Source organism: Sturnira hondurensis, unplaced genomic scaffold (genome assembly GCF_014824575.4).
Source record: "Sturnira hondurensis isolate 20B ecotype Veracruz unplaced genomic scaffold, ASM1482457v3 Scaffold0006413, whole genome shotgun sequence".
NCBI lineage: Eukaryota > Metazoa > Chordata > Mammalia > Chiroptera > Phyllostomidae > Sturnira > Sturnira hondurensis.
This window is the reverse complement of record NW_028079044.1, coordinates 12311190-12338053: the sequence shown is the minus strand read 5'-3', so window position 1 is coordinate 12338053 and position 26864 is coordinate 12311190. Positions and strand designations below refer to the sequence as shown.

General features: G+C 36.6%; 1 non-coding gene across 1 annotated transcript; it reads right to left on the bottom strand.

Moving 5' to 3' along the window:
* Positions 1–12466: 12466 nt before the first annotated feature.
* On the bottom strand, positions 12467–12573 carry LOC118989062 (U6 spliceosomal RNA). Its single transcript, XR_005066942.1, has one exon. It is a non-coding gene; the product is annotated as a U6 spliceosomal RNA (small nuclear RNA).
* Between the last annotated feature and the right edge of the window lie 14291 nt (positions 12574–26864).

Genomic DNA, 26864 nt, shown 5'->3' with positions numbered 1-26864 from the left:
TTCCTTAAATTCACAATTCCTATCCTTTGTACAGCCCAATGAGTGTGAAGATGTCATCTATCCCTCTTTACATCACACTGCAGGAGTGGGGCTCAGGAAATCAATGCCACCTTCTGCCCCACCTCTAAAGTTGATACCTAAGTACTATTATTGTGAGTAATAAAGTGTCCTTTATCTCTGACTGAGGAGTCTCATGTGTTATACCAGCCTGAAACTAGTTCGATAATGTGTTAGCTTGAAGTAGGTAAAAATCTCAGACCTTCAAAGTTCTTGACACTCATTCATTAGTAGAAAGCATATATTTTACAACTGTAAAAGTCTATAATAGAGTGGAGAGGGAGTATAAGGGGACTAAATAGTAATAGAACAAATTAAAATAAAGATTAAATTTTTAAAAAAGGTGAAATTGAAATTACATAACTAATTTTTCTACTGCTCTGGAGAACTTTTAGTAATACACAGCATGTGAGCTATGCTAAAAAGAGATGTAGAGCTACCAGCAAAAAAAAAAAAAGAGATGTAGAGCTACCAGCAAATTTTGGTTTTATTATTCCAGTCCTTCTTTATTACGTTAATCAAAAGTTAATTTTTTTATTTTTATTTTATTTATTTATTTAATTTATTTAACTTTTGTTCAAGTAGTTTTCTTTCTTGTATTCCCAGCCCTGCACCCCCCCAGTGCTCCCCACCCCCCTCCCATCTCCACCCCCCACCTTAGTTATTGTCCATGTGTCCTTCATACTTATTCATGTGAGTCCATCCCCTTTTACTCTGAAAAGTTAGCTAATTTTTTAACGAAAAAATTGTATTGAGAAAGATAGTTTTTGTCAAGATGGCAACATTTTCTCCAGATTTTCAGTAAATAATCATTAACCAAAAAATACAAATGACATTTCCTGATCTACCATACCCTTTTATTTATTTGACCACTGTCTTCTTCAATGAGGTGAAAGACTAGTCCTATACCATTTCCAGGTCCTATGTAAGTAGACCACAGTCTATACTAAAAAGTAAAAAGTGGGATATTAAGATAAAATATGAATATAAATAACTACTTTGTTATATATAATGATGATGATAAGTTTGCCAGTTGTATAGGTAAAAACTAAAGTTTAGTTTTAGACCACTGAGTTCTTAAATTGTTTTATTTTCCGATTTCACATTCCTCTGGAAAAATTAACTCATATATGTAGAAATCCATGTTTAGACAGTGGTAAAAAATATATTATGTATGAGGTCTTTGACAATGTTCATGGTTTATAAATGCTGTGTCTTCCAAATGTGTGAACCTGGTAGTGTTTATTAATTAAATATTCTAATAAATTGGTATTCTTATTCTGCTACGAACTGACAGGATTGTGAACAAGCTACCACAGCTCTTAACGGCTCATAGTTAAATTTCTACAACATATTATAAATATTATAATGGAATGATGTTGAATGATGTTATTTAAGGACCTACTATATAACAGGGAGGCAAAAGTAGGTTTACAGTTGTGATTATATGAAACACAGAGTTGTATTACTTGTATTGTATTATTGTTTGTTATTGTATTATTTTCCATACCAAGAACTATAAACCTACTTTTGCCCTTCCCTGTATACTTCCCACCCATTGATCATTTAGTAGCCATCTCAGTTACCAGATTGGCAGTCACAATATCAGAGTGCTTGTGTTCAAATAACCTTTATTTTAATAATGGCCCCAAAGCCCGAGAGTAGTGATGCTGGCAATTTGGATATGCCCAAGAGAAGCCAGAGAAGCCTTAAAGTGCTTTCTTTAGTTAAAAGGTGAAACTTCTTGACTCAGTAAGGAAAGAAAAAAAATCACACGCTGAGGTTGCTAAGATCTATGGTAAATAAATAAATCTATCCATGAACTTGTTAAGAAGGAAAAAGAAATTCGTGCTAGTTTTGCTGGCCCACCTCAAGCTGTAAAACTTACAGAGTGATAAGTGCCCAGCTAAGATGGAAAGGTGTTAAATTTGTGAATGGAAGACTTGAACAGAAAACATGTTCTGATTGATGGTTAACGTGTTATACTAGAAAGCTCTGAATCTATAATAGGAAGACTTCATCAAGGGATCCCCTTCAACAAATGACATCAAGCCATTTATTGCAAGTAAGCGATGGTGACACAGATTCAGGAACAGGTTTGGACTGAAAAATATAAAAATTACTCGAGAGGCTGCATCTGCAGATAAAGAAATTGCCTCCACATTTCCAGCAGAGTTGAAGAAACTGATTAGGATCTGGCACTCATCCGTGCTTTCTGTCACCCACTGCAGGTCTTGGAACATATCCCTCATGGATAAGGGGGACCAGTGTCTTTTAATAGTTTAGAACTACAATCCCAATTAAATAACCACCAATTTGCTTTTTCAAAGTCATGTAATTTAAATACAATTGTATTTTTAAGCCAGATTTTTTAAAAGATTTTATTTATTTACTCTTAGATAGAGGGGAAAGGAGGGAGAAGCGAGAGAGAGAAACAACAATGTGTGGTTGCCTATTGCATACCTCCCACTGGGGATGTGGCCTACAACCTAGGCATGTACACTGACTGGAAATCAAACCAGTAACCCTTTGATTCACAGGCCAGCACTGAATCCACTGAGCCACACCAGCCAGGGCTAAAATACAGTTCTTTAAAATTTCAGATTTTAATTTTGCTCTAACAATCTTCAATATTCTACACTTCCAATGTCAACTTTTCAAAGAAAGCAGTATATTCCTTTTCTCTCTCATAATTATTCTAACATAAACTATACCCATATTTTTCATGAGTTAAACAAGTTTATTAATCTTCTATTTTTAACACTTTTATTAAAATAATTTTATTTAAGGCCTAGGCTTGTCTGATCAGTTGGAGTGTTGTCCCAATATATCAATACTGTGAGTTCACTCTCTGGTCAGGGCACGTACAGGAGGCAACCAATGAGGACATAAGTAAGTGGAATAACAAACTGATGTCTTTCTCTCTCTCTCCCTTCCCCTTTCTTTCTCTCAAAAAGAAAATCAATCAATCAATTAATTAAAACTTTAATAACTAAATAAATCAAATATTTTTATTTTAAGTCAATATTTCTGCTTTATCACTCAACGATTTACATAAAATGACAGTTTACAACTGTTTTTATACAATCTCCCGTTAGGAAAAAAGTAATGCTTTATTTAAATTTCCTTTAAATATTTCTTAACTGTACATTAATTTTAAACCATAACCCCTATGCCATAACAACCTTTACTTTTCATGCTCCACTTCAACATTCACCTATATGGATATAATTTTTACCTCATTCACTCAAAAACATAATCATAAGCAAGCAGAGCAATGTTCTTATAGGATTAGCCATTTTTAAATGTAAAAGTTTAACTGCCCATGTGATGAGGAAATTAAAATTTTGAAAAACAAACTTTCATATAAAAATAAAAAAATATCTTTGCAAATTGAGTCATTTCAATAATGTGGGAAGCATCTAAATAGTTGATGGCACTATATCACCACATAAACCATCAGAGACACCATTCCCATGAATCCCAATGAAAGTCTGAGTAAAATATGTTTATGAGACTTATTTAAATTTAATTTGGAGAAGTACACATTAACCAGTCAAGAAGCATGTCATTCACCCTGCATAAAATAACTTATCCATTGAGCTTTTTTCTTTTTTTTTTTTTTTGCTGAATTGCAGCCGTATTTCTGTCAGTTCAAGGGATGATCTATATTTGAGGGATTAATCTGACACAAGGCAGTGAGCTTAATCCTTCAGTATATCATAATCTATTCTGCATGCTAAGAGGATTTCAAATTTTAAAACTATACAGGAAGCAATACTATAAATGTACATAGAACAAGAATGATTTTCCTAAAATAGTTAAGTTTTAATGTTTATGTACCATAGACTTCTTTATTTAATAATGTCAAAAATGTCTAAAACTATATAACATGAATAAACTTCTTTATTACAAATGTCAAATAAATGTCATATATAATTTTTATGAGGTGGAATTAAAGTCTTCATTTGATAGCATTTTATATAAAATAAAAAAATCTGAAATAGAGATTCATTTAAGGGGCTTCTATCTAGAAATCAGTACATTATCATTTGTAATCACTTAATAAAGTTGTCACAATCAAGAAAGGAGAGAAATGCTCACATAATTCATGAGTAGACTGAAAAATATTGCCAGAGTAAAACCAAATTCCCTTGCTTTGCTCTGTAAATATTCACATTACACACTAAAAAAAAATAAAATTTCTCATGATATATTCAAGAGATGCCAACAATTTCTTCTCTGAAAACCTGCCCTGCTCATAGCCCTGGAAGGAATAGATCCCTTGTCCCATTTCATCTTATCCCTTTGCTCCCAACCCTACCTCCAGAACACAACTGACTGAAACAATTACTTTCTCCTGGGGATTTGGAATTAGAGCATGGGAACTAAATTGTGGGGAGAAGAGCCAGAAGTCACATAGACTCTAGATCTTAGGCTATCATTTTGAGATGGTCACGATAAGACCATGTGCAAGTGCATGTGTCAGCAGGAAAGTCACTTTATAATGAGTTAGAATAAAGAAGCAAACATGCAGAAAAATGTCAACAGCCAGCTGGGTCCAGCAAGCTGTTTCCTCAAGGCTGCCAGCAGTTAAATAAAATGAAATGCCCATCTATGATATCCACTCTCCCCAATCTTTTACTTGATATTTTTGAATAGCTTTCTACTTTTACAACCAAGCATTCCTTCATCATGAAAATGATTCACAAAACATTTCATACACAGAGTTTTAGGAAATAAATAAGGACTTCCAAATCCATGACGGAATGGAGAAACAAATTCTTACAAATTTCCTTTAAAATATTTTAGGACTACTGATTTTTCCAAAGTGAGAAGGCATGAGAGAAATGGCACTAGTAAATACTGTGCTCTATGCCTCAACAATTTGCAGTAAGGCACTCAAGCTGCTAAATTTCCTAAGCCCATAAGACACTTTTTAGCCTTATTCTTAGAGGATGGTAATGCTGAGATTCAATATGAATATCTACCTATCTCCTCCACTTTAGTAGAATTTTATTTTTTTAATCTCTTAATCTTAGATCATATTTTTATATCATTTGAACATAAAATAGTCCCCTCTTATCTGCAGTTTTTCTTTCCACAGTTTCAGTTACTCACATTCAACTTCAGTCCAAACATATTAAATGAAAAATTCCAGAAATAAACAATTCATATGTTTTAAACTGCACATTGTCCTGAGAAGCATGATGAAATCTCATGCCATCCCACTCCATTCCACCTGGGAAGTGAATCATCTCTGTCTAGCGTGTCCACACTGTACATGCTACCCACTTACTAGCCAAATGGTTTATCAGATTGACTGTTGCATCACAGTACCTATGTTCAAGTCACCCTTATTCTACTAAATGGGCCCAAAGCACAAGAGTAGTGATGCTGGCAATTCAGATGTGCAATAAAGTGTCAAAGAGAAGCCATGAAGTGCTTCCTTTAAGTAAAAAGATATGTACAGTACAATATGATGTTTTGAGAGACCATATTCACATAATTCCTATTACAGTATACTGTTATAATTATTCTGTTTTATTATAGGTTATTGTGGTTAATCTCTTTCTGTGCCTAATTTATAAATTAATATTTATCATAGATAGCTATGTATGTATAGTAAAAATCGAAGTCTGTATCAGGTTAGATACTATCTGTGGTTTCAGCATTCACTTGAAACATACCCCCTGCAAACAAGTGGGGACGACTATATTTATTTTGTCACTTACTGAAGGGAGGAAGTGTTTAATTCTCACCTACAGATAGATTTGCCCATTTCTCCTTTCAGTTCTACCATTTTTTGCATCATGTATTTAAAGCTCTATTGTAAGATGCATAGACATTTTTAACTGATGAGTCTTCTTAGTCCTTTATCATTTTATAGTATCCCTGGTAATTTTCTGTGCTTGGAAGTCTATTTTGTCTGATATTAATATGGCCACTCCAAGTATTTTATTTGTATTTACATAATATATATTTTTCTATCTCTTTAATCCTACTGCATTATATTTAAAGTGGGTCTCTTAGAGTATAATAGTCTTTTTTAAAAATTATCATCGACTCTGACAATTGCTGTCTTTAATTGTTAGACTGTTTAATATAAATATTGATGTATTTAGGTTTAAACTACCATTTTATTGTCTTCTATTTGTCCCTGTTTTCATTTGTTTTCCTTTTCTTGCCTTCTTATGGACTGAATTTTTTTAGTATTTCATTTTACTGTGTTTTTGTTATATCTCTTTATATTTCTTTATTGTATCTCTGCATATATTTTTAGTGGTTGCTCTAGGGATTATAGTGAACTCACTTAACTTAGCAGTCTTAGAATCATTATTTTAACAATTCAAGTGCAATATAGAAATATTACCATCATATAAATATCCCTTTACCTTTGTGTTTTAGTTATATCTCATATATCACCATATACTGAAAACCCCATTTGGTAGTGTTTTCCAAAATTTGAACTGTCAAATATCTTTCAAAAAAACTTGTTTATTATATTACCCCAAAACTTACAAATTTCCTTTAAAATATTTTAGGACTACTGATTTTTCCAAAGTGAGAAGGCATGAGAGAAATGGCACTAGTAAATACTGTGCTCTATGCCTCAACAATTTGCAGTAAGGCACTCAAGCTGCTAAATTTCCTAAGCCCATAAGACACTTTTTAGCCTTATTCTTAGAGGATGGTAATGCTGAGATTCAATATGAATAGGATTTAAAAAATTTCTATCCAATGCTGTCAACTTTGGTAGTTTGGAGACCATGCACATTTGCTTGATTATGAAGCAGTTGCATTAAATGGTCCCTTATTATCAATTTTTTCCAGTGATGTTATAGTGCTTCTTGTAGACTGGCATTCAGGCAGCTCTTTAACCCAGTCAGTCAGCCATTTAACCCAGCCCTGGGAGGTGAACAGGGATAGGTGCAGGCCATTCCAGTCCTTCATACATATAAACACATTGGTACTACTGAGATGTATCATTACCTATCTGTTTGGTCTTCATCTCTACCCAGTCAGTAACCTTTTTTTCACTCTTCTAGCAAATCCCCTCCTGTTCTTCACCACTTTCCTCAAGCCTCCCATCCTGCCATTTCTCCCCTTACTCTAAGCAACTGTTTTCCCTCCTAACTTACTGATAAGGAATACCAGCCAAGAACTCCTCAAACTCTTGCTATCATACTTAAACTGGCCTGCACCTATCCCTGTTCACCTCCCAGGGCTGGGTTAAATGGCTGACTGACTGGGTTAAAGAGCTGCCTGAATGCCAGTCTACAAGAAGCACTATAACTAATAAGGGACCATTTAATGCAACTGCTTCATAATCAAGCAAATGTGCATGGTCTCCAAACTACCAAAGTTGACAGCATTGGATAGAAATTTTTTAAATCCTTTTTACCAGCCCCAAACTATCTCTATCAGATATTTTTTGCAAATTTTATCTATTAGATTGTACAGTACTACTGAAGCGTATCAATTCTGATACAAATGGCCAACAGGCACTTGAAACTCAGTCTCAATCTGCAGAAAATTTGAAATTAAATCATGCATTGCATGGTGCTATTTACCAGGAATAAGTAATTTATTTTTTAACTCCAATTTGAAATCTTTAATATGCCACACAAGCTGTTTGGTTTATGAGAGAGCATAAGAAACTGACTACAGAACTATGCACCTGAAACCTGTATAATTTTCTTAACCAGTGTCACCCCAATAAGTTCAATTTAAAAGAGAAAACTGACTACAGGACCAAAACACAGAAAAGAAGCATGCTGCCAACATAAAAATCAGAAAAACAACTTTAAAATATATTTTGAACAACACTTTCCCACTTTAATAATTTATTCAGCAATATTATTGAGTACCAATTTTGAGGACATATAACAAGGGGAGCAAGGTTCCCTGACCTTGGGGATTTAAATTCTAGGAGAAGAAGATAATAAAGAGTAATAATTATTTTTAAAAAGATAATATATAGTAATAAAATTATTTGTTAAAAAACAGGTGATATGATAGAGAAGACTGAGCTGGAGAGGCTGTTAATATAGATTGAAAGTAAGAGAAGGCCACACTGAGGTACAAAGGATGAAAGGAAAAAGAAACCAAACATGCAAAGATAGGGTGGGGAGAACAGAAAATTCTGCACAGAAAGAATAAGCAAGTCCCAAAATGAAAACAAGCTTGACCTTTGAAAAATAGGGGGGAAAAGACTTCTCAATGGCTGGAATACTATGAGCAAGGAAATAAATCAGAGGAGATGATGACAGAAAGGTAGGAAGAAGTCAGATCAAGTAGAGCCTTAATGAATGTGAATAAATAATGCTACCTAGCTGCATTTGGTAGGAAGGCAATAAATTTTTTGCAAAATAAAAAAGTTACCATGTTAAGCTATGTTCTGTGCATCTGGTAATCTTTTATTATGAACATAATGTTTTTACTATCTACAATAAAATAAATTTTGAAAAAGCATTTGAAGGGGTGTCTGTTTAGATTTTACTTTCTACTTTCCCACTGTAATTATGGAACAGAAATCTCTTCCCTGAGCTCTGGAACTCATCTCTCCCCACCAGAGCCTCTGACAGCTCTTCTGTACACTATGTAAGAGAAAAGTACATGTCATACTCCACCAGTGAAGCCCTCTACTTTGTACCTTCAGTCGTTTCCTCATAAGCAAAGAATATGTCTCAGAAACTATTTAAAGTTATGCCTTTCCCCTCAAAAAGTGCTGAGTATTACTGTGTATTTACCATTACAGACTGCAAAAGCCTGACAGGGTACTAAGGCTTTGAGTGTTAACATTCATAATGTTAACATATGTATGTTATGTATTTTAACATGTTCTGTTAATATACATAATCAGAGTAGTTCAAAAGTTCTCATCCCCTTATTAGAACTTTATGTGGGTAGCTTTATTTTTTCATTTTTAAGTATATATTACTGATTATGCTATTACAGTTGTCCCATTTTTCTCCCCGTATCCTCCTCTACCCAGAACCCCCATTCCCTCCAGCAATGCTCCCATTAGTTCATGTCACTGGGTTGTATATACAAGTTCTTTCGCTTTTCCATTTCCTATACTATTCTTAATTCCTGCTATTCTGTACTTACCAATTATGCTTCTTATTCCCTGTACCTTTTCCCCTGTTCTCCCCCTCCCAGGCCCCAATGACAATCTTCTATGTGATCTCCATTTCTGTGATTCTGTTGTTTGCTTAGTTTTTGTTTTTCTTGTTTAGGTTCAATTTTTGATAGTTGTGAGTTTGTTGTCACTTTACTGTTGATAGTTTTGATCTTTTTCTTAGATAAGTCCCTTTCACATTTCATATAATAAGGACTTGGTGATGATGAACTCCTTTAACTTGACCTTATCTGGGAAGCACTTTCTCTGCCCTTCCATTCTAAACAATAACTTTGCTGAATAAAGTAATCTTGGATGCAGATCCTTGCCTTTCATGACTTTGAATGCTTCTTTCCAGTTCCTTGTTGCCTGTAAGGTCTCTTTTGAGAAATCAGCTGACAGTCTTATGGGAACTCCTTTGTAGGTAAGTCTCTCATTTCCTATTACTGCTTTTAAGATTCTCTCCTTATCTTTAATATTTAATAATTTAATTAAGATGTGTCTTGATGTGTTCCTCCTTGGATCCAACTTCTTTGGAACTGTCTGAGCATCCTGGACTTGCATGTCTATTTCCTTCACCAAATAGGGGAAGTCTTCCTTCACTATTTGTTCAAATAAATTTTCAATTCTTGCTCTTCCTCTTCTCTTTCTGGCACCCCATGATTTGGATGTTGGAATGTTTAACATTGTAGCAGAGATTCATAAGCCTCTCCTCATTTTTTTGAATTTTTGTTTCTTCATTCTGTTCTGGTTGAATGTTTATTTCTTCCTTCTTTTCTAAATCATTGCTTTGAGTCCTAGTTTCCTTACCTTCACTGTTGGTTCCCTATATATTTTTCTTTATTTCACTTTGCATAGCCTTCACTTCTTCCTCTATTTTGTGTCCATACTCAATCATTTCTGTGATAATCCTCATTACCAGTGTTATGAACTCTGCATCTGGTAGACTGGCTATCTCCTTGTTGCTTAGCTCTTTTTCTGGAGTTTTGATCTGTTCTTTCATTCAGGCCATATTTCTTTGTCTCAGTGCACCTGTTACATTGTTAGGGAAGAGCCTTAGGTATTACCCAGGGCAAGGCAACCCAGGTTGCTCTGTTAGGGCACTGTGTGGGGGGAAGAGGTCAGAGAGGGAACAATTCCACTTGCTCAGCTCTCACCCCATTTTCAGTCACTTCCCCCACTATATTTGGGTAACTCTAAAACCCTGTACACATCCAGTTATTTGTAATCCACACCCTACTTCCTATGGGTGTGAGATATATCACAGTTTGAGAATGAATTTTTGGATCATCTGTAATTCCAACTACCATGGATCTGAATCCTGGCACTACAGCTTATTATCCTGCCAAAAATAATGATGCAAAAACTGGCAGAAATACTGATTTGTCTATCAAGAAATCTTTTTAAAATAATACATTTTAAAATTTCCTAGTCAGCACTTAAAACTTTCAAATGTTTCTAAGGAGATTATGTCTTTTAATATGTACTATAATTTAGTAACAGCAAATGACTAATTTTTATTATGCCTTTACAACTGGTAAGCTAAGATAAATATTAAGGATACATGTAGTAGTCTAATAAGATTAAAATTGACACAAGATGTATTTTATTTAATAAATTTTAATTAATTTTAAAATAATTTGTTTTGATAATGCACATATGGTGATAGGTATACAAACTGTTTGCTTTCTCCTCTGATCCCCAGTCTAAAAAAATACCTGCAGGTTATAGGGGCCTGTAATAATTTTCAGCAAATTAAACACTTTGACTTTGGTTATGCTTTGAGACTGTCTGAAGTAACCATGTAGCATAGAGAATTTATGCTTCAAAAACAAGCTTTCAGAGAAACATCACAGCTCATTTGCTGTGAACGACGTGTTTTACCCAGTTCTTCAGCCATTTGTACAACAAAATTGACCTCCTCATGCATCACTCATTTGGTTACCTCGTATTCCACAGATAAGGAGGAAACTATCAATTACAAAATAATTTTTTCTTTTAGCAGTAAGGATAGTCCGATTTTTCAAAAAAAATTAAATATTACCCATTATCCCACTATCATAAACACAAGCAGCTTTTCCTTTTAAGTATCCAGTGCCTAGATCATAATGAGCATTTAATAAATGTTATGTCTATTACCTTGCAGCCTCTAAGAGTACTCCTCATGTTGCCCTGCATCCTTGAAAACTTAACTGTTGTAGCCCAAGAGTCTAGGGACACCCAAGAGGAGGGGAGGAAAACAAGTCACACTAGCTTACATGAATATGATTTATTGTTGACACTGTCCTAGTTGAGGCTGCTGTGTAGCCACAGTTCAATAAAATATCTATGTGCTGATGCAGAGCCTTTGGCTAAGATCCATTCCTAGGATTAGAGCTTCTAATTTATGTTTCCAGCATAAAATATTGTCTCTTCCCCTACCCAACCCTTCCTCCTATGGGCTCCATGATGTGATGCTATGTCTGTATACTCTATACAATGGAACTTGTCCTTTGCCTTTATAAACTACATTTGATGTGGGTTAAACCAATACTATAAACAGGGGTAAAAAAGATACCTACACACTAAAGGAGGTACATATGTATTTTTTTAATATGATACTTTCATTTTGAAATGAAAGATTTGAGATTGTTTCCTAAGATAGGTGACTTTCTAGATATAGTATGAATATCGCTGACATAAACATATCTCTCATTAAACTTTTTGCCCCGCAGGTGTGGCTCAGTGAACTGAGTGCCAGCCTGTGGACCAAAAGGTCATGAGTTCAGTTCCCAGTCAGGGAATATGCCTGGATTGTGGGCTGGGTCCCATCAGGGCACATGCCGGGTTTGCAGCTGGGTCTCTGGTCGAGGGCATGCAGAAAGCAACCAATGGATGTTTCTCTTGCACACCAATGTTTCTCTCCCTCTCTTTCTGTATCCCTTCCCCTCTCTCTAAAAATAAATAAAATCTAAAAATATATGAAAAAATAATATTTTAATTCTCAAAAAGTAAATTTTTTTAAAGATCTCAAACCTTAAGCTTATCACTTTACTGCAATTTTCTACACAGGAAGGAAAAAAATAACCTAAAACTTTTTCCTTCTCATTTGGAATTGAATACTCATACAGGATGGAGCAAAAAGAGGTTTACAGTTGTTAGTATGCAAAACCAGAGCTTATTCTTGTATTATTGTTTATTATTATATTATTTTCTTTTTTTTAATTTAACTTTTGTTCAAGTACAGTTTTCTTTCTTGTATTCCCACCCCTGCCCCACCCTGTGCTCCCCACCCCCCTCCCATCTAAAAATATGGAACGCTTCACGAATTTGCATGTCATCCTTGCGCAGGGGCCATGCTAATCTTCTCTGTATCGTTCCAATTTTAGTATATGTGCTGCCGAAGCGAGCACTATTATATTATTTTCAATATGAATGATAAGCCTACTTTGCTCCACCCTGTACATCAATATTAAAAGAAATATACTAAAGTCATTTGACTATGTTTTAATTGCTAGGTCTTGGAATTTAAAGATATGCAGGGATTTTGATAGTAATTGCTTCCTGTTTCTCCTTACTTTGTACTTTAGTTAATCTGAGAGAAAATATCAGGCAAAATGCATGACAACTAAACTACTAAACTACTAAACTACAAGTGTCAGTTACTACTTACTTTTGTAAGTAGTAACTGACACTTGACCTTCTCCCCCTTTTTTCTTTGAAATATCATTATATTCTTTGAACTGTATATGTAGCAACTAACTATGAGTAGTTTGTCATTCACTTCACAAATTGGCAAGTGACAGAATTTTCCTGGCTCTGCTTAAGCAGAGAAATTTATTGCTGAGGGAGAAGCAAGGACTGATTTCCCAGGTACTATTTAACTGTACATACTATGTGCCTCTGTGTAATCATAAAATGCCACTCTGAAAGGCCACTTTTCCCTTTAAGTCCAAGAAAGGGTAAAGAAATTACTGCCTTGGTCGGGGAGAGTGGGTTCTGAGTTATCCAGCCTGACAGAATATCATGCCAGGTCTTCGTTTCAGGTGCTGGTTCTGTCTACAGTTAGGGTTTTGGAAGATTCCTTCAACTACCTGGACATCTTCCTGTTAATCATATTGTTTCATTTCAGACTCCTCTGCTGATCTGCCTTAAGGAAGCAAAGCTACCCCAACCCTTTTGTGGTGAGAAAAGCAACGAGCCATTTAATTAACTGTGCTTGCATTTTCTTTCCTGGCTGGAGGAGCACCCCCCAAAAAACAATGGCTCCCTGTTATGCTCCCTGACAATTGCATTTAGAATAACTGAAGATAAGAATTTGAATTAGGATAACCTATGATTAACCAAAAACATGACTAATACCAAATCACAAATATGATGTGGTTAAGTAAATACTGGAAAATATGGTAAGTTAAAATATAATAATTTATTACAAGCCTTTATTATGTACCTAGCACTTGATTACAATGAAGCACAAAGATGTATAACAGAGGTCCATCTGCCTTCATTAAACTTACAGACTAAGTGAAGGAAACACCAGTCAAAACAAAACTGAGTATCAGCTACCCTCTAAACATTTGTGAAACAAACATTCATAATTAGGCAATAGTTTTAGGAGGCTGGGATGATCAGGAAAGGCTCAGACTCTGATAGGCTTTCTGTTGTACATTCCAGAATTAACTGGACAGCATTAGCAAGGTACACTTACCATGAAAGAGGAGACCAATCTAACTGCCAAGGGAGGAGGGAAAGGAGTAAAGTTAGATCTTGGGAGGATCAGTGAGAATGGTGGGCCTAGATGACGAGAAGCCTTCAAAGGCAAAGGGACCTGAATTTAAAGTAACATACAAAATGAAGCTTCTACAGACTCAGAGAGAGCAGTAAAGGTTAAGACTGGTAGTAACATATAGGACAGACACACTAATAGAGAGAAAGACAAATAAATATAAGTAACCTGAGGAAGTTGTGAAGGGAGAGTGTGACATATAAAGATGGGTTAAGTTTTATATTTGATGAGATTGAGATGATCAGTTTGAATATGTTTAAAAGCCACCACAGAGGTAACAGGTCAATCTTCCATCACCAGAATGAGTGAGCTTTCACAGGTAATGAATACAGAGAAGGTTAGAGATGGAAGACACCCACGGGTTAGAGGACTACAGAAAGAACCGGCAAAGCAGCCCAAAAGGTGAATACTACTTTACATACAAATGATAAAATGACAGAAAGCTTTACTCTTGCCAGGTAGATGATAGAAACTAAAAATATAAACTAATTATTTTGTAATGTTTAAGAAATGTTATACACCACACAGTCATGACAGTTCACTAACATGTTTTAACACAAAACCTAAATTTTTAGGTTGATATCAAAGATTAGACTCCTGTGCATAAGTCACACATACATCCTTTCATAAAGAAAAATTTTCTAAAAAGGAAACACACTACCTTCAGAAAATGAATCCTGTTATATATTAGGTGAGTAATTGACTCGAAGATGCTATTATAAAGTCTCAGAAAATAACAGTAAACAGAAAAGAGCTATAAACTCATCACCAATCATCACAAAGAGTTACATCGCTGGAAGGACCACTCTGACTGATGAAACTGACAAAAAAGGGTTGCCACAGGGCAGTTGGGCTGAGAGAACAGACTTCTTTATATGCAATTAATAGAGGTAACAGCAGTGTGGATAGCTACATTTTTCATAAATTATCCTTTATTATCAATGCTCATTTGTAATCTGAAACTATTTACATTAAATTTCTCAAATTTATGAACCCACCTCTAGATTGTTTACAGCCAATTTCATTACATAATCAATATGCCATCATGATGAACAGTCCCAAGATTAAATGCTAACTACAGTTGTAATCTAAGAATGTGAGGAGCTCTATAAACAGGATACTCTATGTCCCAGTTTGCTTGGGATGATCAGCTCACACACACTTTTTAGGAAGGATCAGTAGTAGCACCCTCTTTTACTCAAAGTATATATAATAAATTACGGACCCCATATCAATGAAGCCAAGCACACAGGAAACTTTCATGAGTTGTACTTATTTTTAACCTTATGTTTATTTCTATTTTATAAAAATACTTGTCATAATCTATGAACAAGTCATTAGAAATGATCTAGCTCTGAGATAGCTAGGGACTGCCTTCTAGTGGTGGGGTGATTCTTGGATGTCCCTGAGCCCACCCCTGTTTCAACATCTTGTCAAGCCTAGTGATGTTCCTGTCACCTTCATTCCAAATTCCTCTACCCCATATTTTTCCCCTTGTTCTTAATAAGCTCTGTGTTTCTTCAGTCAAGCCAAGCTAATAAGAAATGTATCCCAAATATGAAAGAACATTGTCTATATGTGGGAGATTTTACTTTATAGAAAAAATAAGCTTTTATTTCCCTTTAAAATCAGCAACAAGACATGGATGCCTGCTTTTGCCACTTGTATTTGACATAGTATTAGAAGCTCTTGCCAGAATGTTATCCAAAATAATATTATTTGTATTATTATTATAGTAAATTATAATAATTACTCATAATAATAATAATTATTATTCATATTGGAAAGGAAGAAATAAAACTATTGACAGACAACATGATATCTACAGAGGAAACCCTAAAGAATCCAAGAAATAAATTCAGCATAGTTGCAAGATACAAAATCAACAGGCAAAAATCAGTTGTATTTCTATACTAGCATTGAACAATCTCAACAAGAAATTAAGAAAACAATTTCATTCTCAAGAATATTGAAAAGAATAAAATACTCTTTACGCTCATTAGAAAAGCTACCATCAAAAACACAGAGAAAATAACAAATGCAGAGAAATTGGAACCTTTGTGGACTATTGATAAGAATGTAAAATGCTGCAGCCACCATGAAAAACAATATAGTGGTTCTGCAAACAATTAAAAGTAGAATTAGCATGTGATCCAGTAATTCCAATTCTGTGCTATGTGCCTGAAATAACTGAAAACTAGATCTCAATCAGACATTTGTTGTTATGAACTGAATTTTGCCCCCAAATCACAAGTTGAGGTCTTCAATCCCAGTCCACCTCAGAATGTGACTGTATTTGGAGTTTAGGCATTTAAAGGAATGATTAAGGTTAAATGAGGTGATGTGGAGGGCCCTAATCCAGTGTGCCTGGTGTCCTTTGGAGAAGCGAAAGAGATTTAAGATGTTCACAAAGAGAAAAGACCATGTGAGGACAGAGAGGAAGGTAGCCAACTGCAAACCAAGGAGAAAGGCCTTAGGAGATATCAACCCTGATGACACTTTGATCTCAGACTTCTAACCTCTAGAACTGTGAGAAAAATCAATTACTGTGTTTAAGCCACCCAATCTGTGGTATTTTGTTATGGCAGCCCCACTAAACTAATAAATTTGTATGCGTGTGTTCAGAGCAGCATTTTTCACAATAGCCAAAAGGTGGAAGCAACCCATGTTTCTATCAACAGATGAATGGATAAACAAAATGTGATACATACAATGGAATATTATTTAGCTTTTAAAAAGGAAATTGTGACAAACTGTAACATAGATGAATCTTGAGGACGTTTTGCTAATTGAAAAAGTCAGTCACAAAAGACAAATACTGTATGATTCCACTTTCATGAGACAACTAGAGTAGTCAAATTCAGAGAAACAAAAACTAGAAGGGTGTTTTCCATGGGCTGGGGGGAGGGGAGAATGGAAGGTTGTTCAACAGGTTTAAAATTTTAGTTTTGCCAGAACTTCCAGCCAAGATAGAGGCTTAGGTGGACACACTGTGCCTCTTAGCACAGCCAAAATTAAAGACAACAAAAATTTACAAACAAAAACACAACCAACAGACACAAAAATTGAACTGTAGGGAAGTCCTACAACCATTCACCCAGACCAGTAAGAGGGGCGGAGTCAGTAGCCTACAGAGAGGGGCCAGGGCAGGAAAAAGCAGCAGTTGGAAGACCTGCAGCATGGGGAGGCAACAAGCTGACCCAGTGAGGTACACAAGGTGGCCGGGCATACCAGAGTCACACATCCACACAAAGATAAACCAGGTGAAAACTGGTAGTGAGATAGACAGCGCAACCCAGGGCCCCAGTGCCAGGAAATAAAGCCTAAAAGCACCAATTGAAAACACTTGTGGGGGTTGAGGTGCCAGGAGAGGCTCCCAGCCTCACAGGAGGGTTCGTTGGAGAGACCCGCAGAGCCCTAGAATGTACACAAGCCCACCCACCCTGGAACCAGAACCAGAAGGGCCCAGTTTGCTTGTGGGAAGTGGCAGAAGGAACTGAAATCTGAGAGACTGAAATCAGAGAGAAAGCGGAGCAAGTGCCATTATTCCCTCTCTGAACCGACCCCCACATACAGCATTACAACCCAGTGACCTGGGTTGCCCCACCCCGGTGAACACCTAAGGCTCCACCCATCACTACATAAAAGGTGTGACCAGACACCCTCCCCCCCAAAATCAAACACAAGAACAAGTCAAAGCCCCAGAGCCAATACTTTTAAGCAACCAAGAGATAGCCAACCTATCAGATGCACAGTTTAAAGCATTGATGATCAGTATGCTCACAAAACTGGTTGATTTTGGTTGCAAATTAGATGAAAAAATGAATGCTACACTAAGTGAAATGAAGGGAAATGCACAGGGAACCAATAGTGATGGGAAGGAAACTGGGACTCAAATCAAGGGAATGGGCCAGAAGGAAGAAAGAAACAATCAAACAAAAAAGAATGAAGAAACAAGAATTCAAAAAAAATGAGGAGAGGCTTAGGAACCTCCAGAACATCTTTAAATGTTTCAACATCTGAATTATAAAGGTACCAGAAGGGGAAGAGGAACAGCAACAAGTGGAAAACTTTTTGACCAAATAATAAAGGAGAATTTCCCCAATCTGGCAAAGGCAATAGACTTCCAGGAAGTCCAGGAAGCTCAGAGGGTCCAAAAGATGGTGGACCCAAAGAGGAATACACCAAGGCACATCATAATTACATTACCCAAGATTAAAATGAAGGAGAGAATTCTAGAAGCAGCAAGAGATAAGGGGACAGTCACCTACAAAGGAGTTCCCATCAGACTGTCAGCTCATTTCTCAAAAGAGATCTTACAGGCAAGAAGGGGCTGGAAAGAAGTATTCCAAGTCATGAAATCCAAAGACCTACAGCCAAGATTGCTTTATCCAGCAAAGCTTTCATTTAGAATGGAAGGGCAGATAAAGTGCTTCTCAGATAAGATCAAATTCAAGGAGTTCATCATCACCAGGCCCTTATTATATGAAATGTTAAAGGGACTTACCTAAGAAAAAGAAGATACAAATATGAACAATATGAACAGTAAAAAGACAGCAAACTCACAGTTATTAACAACCACACCTAAAACAAAAGCAAACCAAACTCTAACAGCTAGAACAGGAACAGAACCACAGAAATGGAGATCATATGTAGGGTTAGCAACAGGGGAGTAAGAGGAGGAGAGAGGGTGAAAAGGTACAGAGAATAAGTAGCATGGACAGTAGGGAGAAAATAAAAAGGGGGAGGGCAAGCATAGTATGGGAAATGTAGAAGCTAAAGAACTTATGACACATGGACATGAACTAAAGGGGGAGAATGTGGGTGGGAGGGGGTGTGCAGGGTGGCGGGGAATGAAGGGGGGGAATGGGACAACTGTAATAGCATAATTTAAAAAATACATTAAAAAATAAATAAACTCAGCCCTGGCTGGTATAGCTCAGTGGATTGAGCACGGGCCTGCAAACCAAAAGATAGTGGTTCGATTCTCAGTCAGGGCACATGCCTGGATTACAGGCCAGTTTCCAGCAAGGGCCCGTTCCCAGCAGAAGACACACGAGAAGCAACCATACATTGATATTTCTCTCCCTCTCTCCTTTCATTCCCTTCTAAAGATAAATAAATAAAATTTAAAAAATAAATAAAATTATTTTAAATAAATAACCTCTGCTTGCACAGTGAAAAAAAGTTTTTAGTTTTGCCAGATGAAAAGAGTTATGAAGACTGGTTGAAGAATAATTTTAACATACTTAACACTACCAAACTGTACTATTAAAATGGCTAAGATGGTTAACTTTATCTTATATTTTACCATAACTAAATTTTTTAAAAGAATACTTAGAAATAAACCTAACCAAGAAGGTACAAGACTTATTGACTGAACACTATAAAACATTGCTGAAAAACTTAAGACATAAATAAAAAGATGTTCCATGCTGATAGATAGGACTGGACGACTTAATATTGTTAAGATGACAATAATACCCAAAGTAATATACAGATTCAATGCAAAACCCCAACAGCATTTTGATGCAATTTTAAAAAACCCATGCTAGAGTTCACATGAAATTTCAAGGAATCCAGAAGAGCCAAAACAATCTTGAAAAATACCAAAGTTGGAGGATTCACACATACAATTTCAAAACTTACTAAATGCCATAGTTATCAAGAGTGCTATGCTGTGATAGACAAATAAACCAATGGAATACAATAGAGTCCAGAAATAAACCCTTGCATATGAGGTCAAATTATTTTCAACAATGGTGCCAAGACCATAAAATAAGCAAATGACAGTCTTTTCAACAAATAGTGTTGGGAAAACTGAATAGCCACATACAAAGATGAAATTAGAAATTTACCCTGTGCCATGTACAAAAATTAATTCAAAATGGACCAGAGACCTACATTTAAGGCCTAAAACTACAAAATTCTTAGATAAAAACAGTGAGGAAGCTTCATGATATTGGATTTGGCAGAGACTTCTTGGAAAGGACAACAAAAAATAAAAACATAAATTAGACTGCAACAGAATTTAAAACTGGATACTATCAATGGAATAAAAAGACAATCCATGGAAAGGAAGAAAATATTTGCAAGTCATGTGTCTGATAAGGGCTTAATATATAGAATATATAAAGAACTCCTATATCTCTGCAAGGAAAAAAGCACATAACCTGATTTTAAAATGGGTGAAGGACTTGAATAGACATTTCCCCAAAGAAGATACTCAAATGGATGATAAGCAAGCACATGACAAAATAGTCAATGTCACTAATCATTAAGGAACTGCAGATCCAAACCACAAATGAGATATAGCTTCACACATGTTAGAATGACTGTTGTCAAAAATAATAATAGACCCAGAAAATAACAAGTGTCAGCAGGATATGGAGACATTGGAACACCTGTGCATTACTGGTGGGAATGTCAAATAGTACAGCCACTATGAAAAAGAGTATTGGCATTCCTCAAAAAATTAAACATAGAATTACCACATGATCCATGAATTCCACTTCCATGTATGAAATTATATATGCAAAGTAATTGAAAACCTGGTTTTGAACAGATATGTGTACACCCATGTTCATGGCAGCACAATTCACCAGAGCCAAAGGATTAAAACAACCTGGTATCCAACAACAGATATACAAAATGGTACACACACACACACGATGAAATATTTACCCTTAAAAAGGAAGGAAATGTTATACTGTGGATGAACCTTGAGGACATGATGCTAAGTGAAGTAAGTCAGACACAAAGGACAAATATTGTATGTTTCCAGTTATACAAGGTATAAAAATAGGCACATTCATAGAGACAGCAAGTAGATTTGAGGTTACCAGACTCTGTGGAAAGAGGAAATGGGAAGTTATTGTTTAATGAGACAGAGTGTCTCTCAGGGATAATGAAAAATTCCTATAAATAAGACAGTGGTGATGGTTGCATATTATGAATGCAATTAATGCCAGATAAAATAGTTAAATTACATCCATTTCTAAGAGTAATGAGTGCTCTTTCTTCATATAAAGCCAGGGGCTGTTGTCAATTCTGGAGCTACAATTAAGTAAATAAACACCAAAACAAGTGACACCGGATGTGTGATACCCTTGATTTTTTTCAAGGAAAATTTGAATAGGAAGAGAAGGACCTACCTGAACAAAGCCTTTTGTAAAAAAAATATTTTATTGATTATGTTATTACAGTTGTCCTATTTCCCCACTTCATTCCCCTCCAACCTGCACACCCTCACCCTCCCACATTCCCCCCCTTTAGTTCATGTCCATGTGTCCTAAGTTCTTTAGCTTTTACATTTCCCATACTATTCTTGCCCTCCCCCTGTCTATTTTCTGCCTGCCATCTATGCTACTTATTCTCTGTACCTTTCCCCATCCTCCTCCTCCTACTCCCGTTGCTAACCCTCCACGTGATCTCCATTTCTCTGGTTCTGTTCCTGTTCTAGTTGTCTCCTTAGTTTATTTTAGGTGTGGTTGTTAGTTTGATGTCATTTTAGTATACTTGTTTTTTATCTTCTTTTTCTAGGTCCCTTTAATATTTCATAGAAGGGCTTGGTGATGATGACCTTCTTCAACTTGACCTTATCTGAGAAGCACTTTATCTGTCCTTTCATTCTAAATGAAAGCTTTGCTGAATAGAGCAATCTTGGATATAGGTCCTTGCCTTTCATGACTTGGAATACTTCTTTCCAGCCCCTTCTTGCCTGTAAGGTCTCTCTCTCTTTTTTTTAAGACTTAAAATATTTTTTATTTTAATACAATAACTATTCATTACATGCTAATATAAATAACACATTGTTATGAAAACCAATTTTTCTAATACAAGAAGAAATTCAGTGATGAAAACAAGTCGGTTTTTCATTTTTTTTGAGAAATGAGCTGACAGTCTGATGGGTACTCCTTTGTAGGTTACTGTCTCCTTATCTCTTGATGCTTCTAGGATTCTCTCCTTCATTTTAATCTTGGCTAATGTAATTATGATGTGCCTTGGTGTGTTCCTTCTTGGGTCCACCTTCTTTGGGACTCTCTGAGCTTCCTGGATTTCCTGGAAGACTATTTCCTTTGCCAGATCGGGGAAGTTCTCCTGTATTATTTGTTCAAATAAGTTCTCCACTTGTTGCTGTTCCTCTTTCCCTTCTGGTACCCCTATAATTCAGATGTTGAAACATTTGAAGATGTTCTGGAGGCTCCTAAGCCTCTCCTCATTTTTTTTTGAATTCTTGTTTCTTCATTCTTTTCTGTTTGGTTGTTTATTTCTTCCTTCTGGTCCACTCCCTTGATTTGAGTCCCAATTTCCTTCCCATCACTATTGGTTCCCTGTGCATTTCCCTTCATTTTACTTAGTTTAGCACTCATTTGTTCATCTAATTTGTGACTAAGATCAGCCAGTTCTGTGAGCATCCTGATCACCAGTATTTTGAACTGTGCATGTAATAGATTGGCTATCTCTTTATCACTTAGAAGTATTGACTCTGGGGCTTTGAGCTGTTTTACTGCTTGAGCCACAATTTTTTGGTCTGTTCACACCTATTATGTACGAGGGACAAAGCCTTAGGTGTTCACCGGGGTGGGGCAACCCAAGTTGCTGGGTTGTGATGCTGTGTATGGGGGTGGGGTACAAGAGGAAAAAAAATGGTGCTTTGCTCTGCTCTCTGTTGCACCTCAGACCCTACCACTGCTTTTCCCAAGCAAATTGGGCCTTTCTGATGCTGATTCCCGTGTGGGTGGGCTTGTGTGTATTCTAGGACCCTGAGGGTTTCTCCAACAAACTTTCCTGTGAGGATGGGAGTCTCTCCCTGCAGGTCAACCCCCACAAGTGTTTTCCATCAGTGTTTTGAGGCTTTATTTCCTGGCACTAAGACCCTGGGTTGCGCAATTTGTCTCACTCCCCAGTTATCTGCACTCGAATGTGGGACTGCTGCCCAGCCAGCCAGCCACCTTGCGCATGGTGCCCTGCTTCTCAATTGCCATCTTGCTGGGTCTGCCCGTTGCCACCCCATGCCCAGGGTCTGCCAGCCACCGCCTGGGTGCTTAGGGTCTGCCTGGTGCCACCTTGTGAGCCCAGGGTCCCTGTGCGCCCGGTATCACTGCTTCCTTTGCTGCGACCCCTCTCCACTCAGTCGCCCAACTCCGCCCCGCCTACTGGTCTGGATGAATGTGTCTATTTTAACTCCTTGGTCATTGGACTTCCATACAGTTGAATTTTCTTTCAGTTTTGATTGTTACTTTGTTTCTGAATTGTTGTTGTCCTTATTTCGGTTGTTTGAGGAGGCACAGTGTATCTACCTATGCCTCCATCTTGGCCAGAAGTCCTTGAACAAAGCCTTTTATGTGGATTGCACAGCTGGCACTGGCAACATTATGCTAAAAAAACTTCCTGTAGTTCATTATAGAAAATAACCCAAGATACTCCCTCTCCATCTGTATCTAGAACTATATGCCAGCCTGAAAATGCATCACACTGGTTTCCTTTCCATCCCCAGTATCCATCATCCCCTACCCCTCACAAAGCCTTTGTCCAAGGGTCCTTCTGATGGGAGCCTCTTTGTGCCTCCATTCATTTCTCAGGTCTCAGTTCCAGCATGACTTCTTCAGGAACAATCCCTGACCTCCCTCATTTGGTAATTTGCCTCTGTGTATCTCTATCTTGGCACCATGTATTGCTTCTTTGTAGTGCTGGTCAGAATTGTCACTTCATGACTGTCTGTGCAATTAATTAAGCTCAATTTCTCCCAATAGATTATAAAATCTGGGAAAGCAAGGACCTTTATATCCAGCATGTAGCATGATGCTGACACATAGTAGACACCAAAAAAACACTTGTAGAACAAATACATTTCTGTACTCATTATTTCCAACTACTTCTTTACCCCTAAATAAACCCTATCTTCTAATGTGAATAAAAACCTTGAACAGGTTAATAGTGGTACACTAATGAGAATAACTGGAGAAATAGTGGTATCAAATTAGAATAACTGGAGAAAAAAAGTATATTAAAGTACTCAGCATAGAATCAGTCTTGCTAATAAAACAAGAAAAATGTTGTAAAAAGCCTAAAAATAGTTAAATTGGTAAGTTTGTTATATATATTTCATCACAATAAAAAACAAAAAAGCTTGAAATTAGACTTTAATTAGATCAATATGATAAAATCCAAATAATCTGAAATCATTCTTCCATTCAGTCATTCATTCACATTTTATATAGCACATATCATGTGCCAGGTATCTATATATTCTAGAGATATATGCTATATTCTAGAGATACAGTGATGAACAGGCACTTATAATAATGTGTTAATAACATCAGTAGCTAATATTTTTAGAGTACTCTTAAATATTCACAACAAAATAGATAACTGCTATTGTTATCCTCATTTTACAATGAATAAACTAAAGCTTATAAAGAATAATATACAAAATAATATATTGCTCAACTCTATACTCTCAACCATTATTCTTCCACTCAAAGTAGTAGCTACTACGAGAGGACATAAGGCAATTAACTTATTCTCTCAGGGTTACTGAATGTCTAGGTAAAGACTTGAAAGTTATGTAGGAATTTGGTAAGGAGAGGGTATAAGTTAAAAAAAAAGAAGTGTTTCTAATGGCAGGAGTAAAAATTCTAGAAGAAAAAGCAAAGTTCAAGCAGTTTTAGTGAATTGCCAAAAGTGAATAGCCAAAGATGAGACTGGAGTAAGCAGAACAGAGAGGCTTTGTTTTGGTTTTATCTGTAGTGAAATAAACCACCAAACTTCAGTGGTTTAAAACAACCACCATTTTGTTTTCTCTCATTATTCTATAGGTTGACTGGGCTCAGTCAGGCATCACTTCATGCGATGTTACCTGTGGCTGAAATCACCTGGAAGTGTTCTGGGTATGGAACATGTAGGGTGGCTCTTTCACTCATCTGGCATCTTGGTGGGGACATTTACAAGTCTGGGTTCACCTGGGATGTCCAGGCCTTTCTCTCTTTCCAGATAGTCCTCCAGCACAACTTATTATGAGGCTCTTTGGGTGCAAAAGTTGAAGCTGTTAAATATTTTTAAGGCTTGTAACTGGCACAGTGTCACTTCTGGACTCTCCATTACGTACAGTAACAAGGTCAGCTCAGATTCAGTATGAGAGGGGACTGAACAAGGGCATGAATCCTGGGAGATGTGGTACATTTGTGGCCATCTTTGGAAACTAGTACTACCACAAATTTTATGCATAGGTGCAAGACTGGAGAAAGAGCAACCAGTAAGAAGGTTATTGGAGTAGACTAAGTAAGCAATTACAACAGCATTTTGTACTTGTATTTTTTATTTAGACAGCTAGAATTAATAGCTATTCAGTTATAAAATGGACTGAAGTTGGTGAGTAACTAACACTGACAGTTGAGGAAGGACCAAAGTGGTTGGAATATAATGATTCTCTGGTTTCCTTCTTCTGGTTATGGGTTGATTGAGCTGTTATTCCTTGTGATAAAGAATACTATAAAATGAAGAGATTTGGTAGTAGAGGTACTGTGGTAAGGCCAGCAGACATAGAAATTGGGTCTATAGCCCTGGCTGGTGTGGCTCAGTGGCTTGAGTGCCACTGAGGGTCAGCCAAAAGGCTGCCAATTTGATTCCCAGTCAGAGCATATGCTTGGGTTACAGTCCAGGTTCCCTGGCTGGAGGTGTGCAAGAGGCAACTGATCAATGTATATATGTATATATATATATATATTTTAAAGATTTTATTTATTTATCTTTAGAGGGGAGGGGAAGGGAAGGAGAGAAGGAGAGAAACATCAATGTATGGTTGCCTCTCGTGAGTCCCCTGCTGGGAACTGGCCTGCAACCCAGGCATGTGCCCTGACTGGGAATTGAGCCACAATCATGTGGTTTGCAGGCCCGTGCTCAATCCACTGAGCTACACCAGCCAGGGCAGATCAATGTGTATCTTGTACATTGATGTTTCTCTCCCTCTCTTTCTCCCTTCCTTCCTCTCTAAAAAGTAAATAAATAAAGTATTTTTAAAAAAGAAATTGGGTCTATGGATTAAGGCTAAAGATACACATTTAGAACTGAAAACGTGGGAGTGAATATTTAAGGAAAAGTGTTGGTGTATTAAGTAAGAAGGCAGCCCACATTAGAAATCCTAAGGAACAACAATGTGTAATGCAGCAGAAAAGAGGTAGTCACAAAGACAACTAAAAAGAAAAGACATTAGAATAAAAACTGGAAGAGTAGAGTGTCACCAAAAACAAAGAAAAAAAAGTAATTTCATAGGAGAGAAGATGCCTACTAGCATTAACTGCTATAGCTTACCTACAATTAAGGCTGAAAATTGTCCTCTTGGATAACAAACATATAAGTTATTAGTGACTCTGGCAAAAATAGTCTCATGGGGAAGCCTCATTGTAGTGAATGAAAAAGTGAATAGAAGGTTAGAAGGTAGAAACAATGAGTAGACAATTTTTTCAATATGTTCAACTATTAAACAAAGGAAGACATAGTGATAGGTATAGGAAGAAAAAGAAATCAAGAGAGGATTTTTTTAAGATGGCAGAAGTTAGAGAATGTTTAAGTTCTGTTGGGATGAAGCCAATAGGAAAAGAAAAAGTAGTTGAAGATGCCAGAAGCTAGGCTTCTGAGGAAGCAGAAGAGGATGAGACGCAGAACACGGAAACAGACTTATCCTCCGACAGGAGCAGAGAATACCAGGCCTAGCACTGGACAGGAGTTAAAAAATGGCTGTAAGTTCGGCATCTCTGAGCCACACTGGAAGATGAAGAGTTGTCTGGGGCCACACATTAAATAAACAAACACTAATAAAAACAAAACATCTCATAATGTTTTATATAAATTTATGATTTTGTGTTGGGCCACATTCATAGCTGTCATGGGCCAGAGGCTGGACTCCCCTGGGATTGT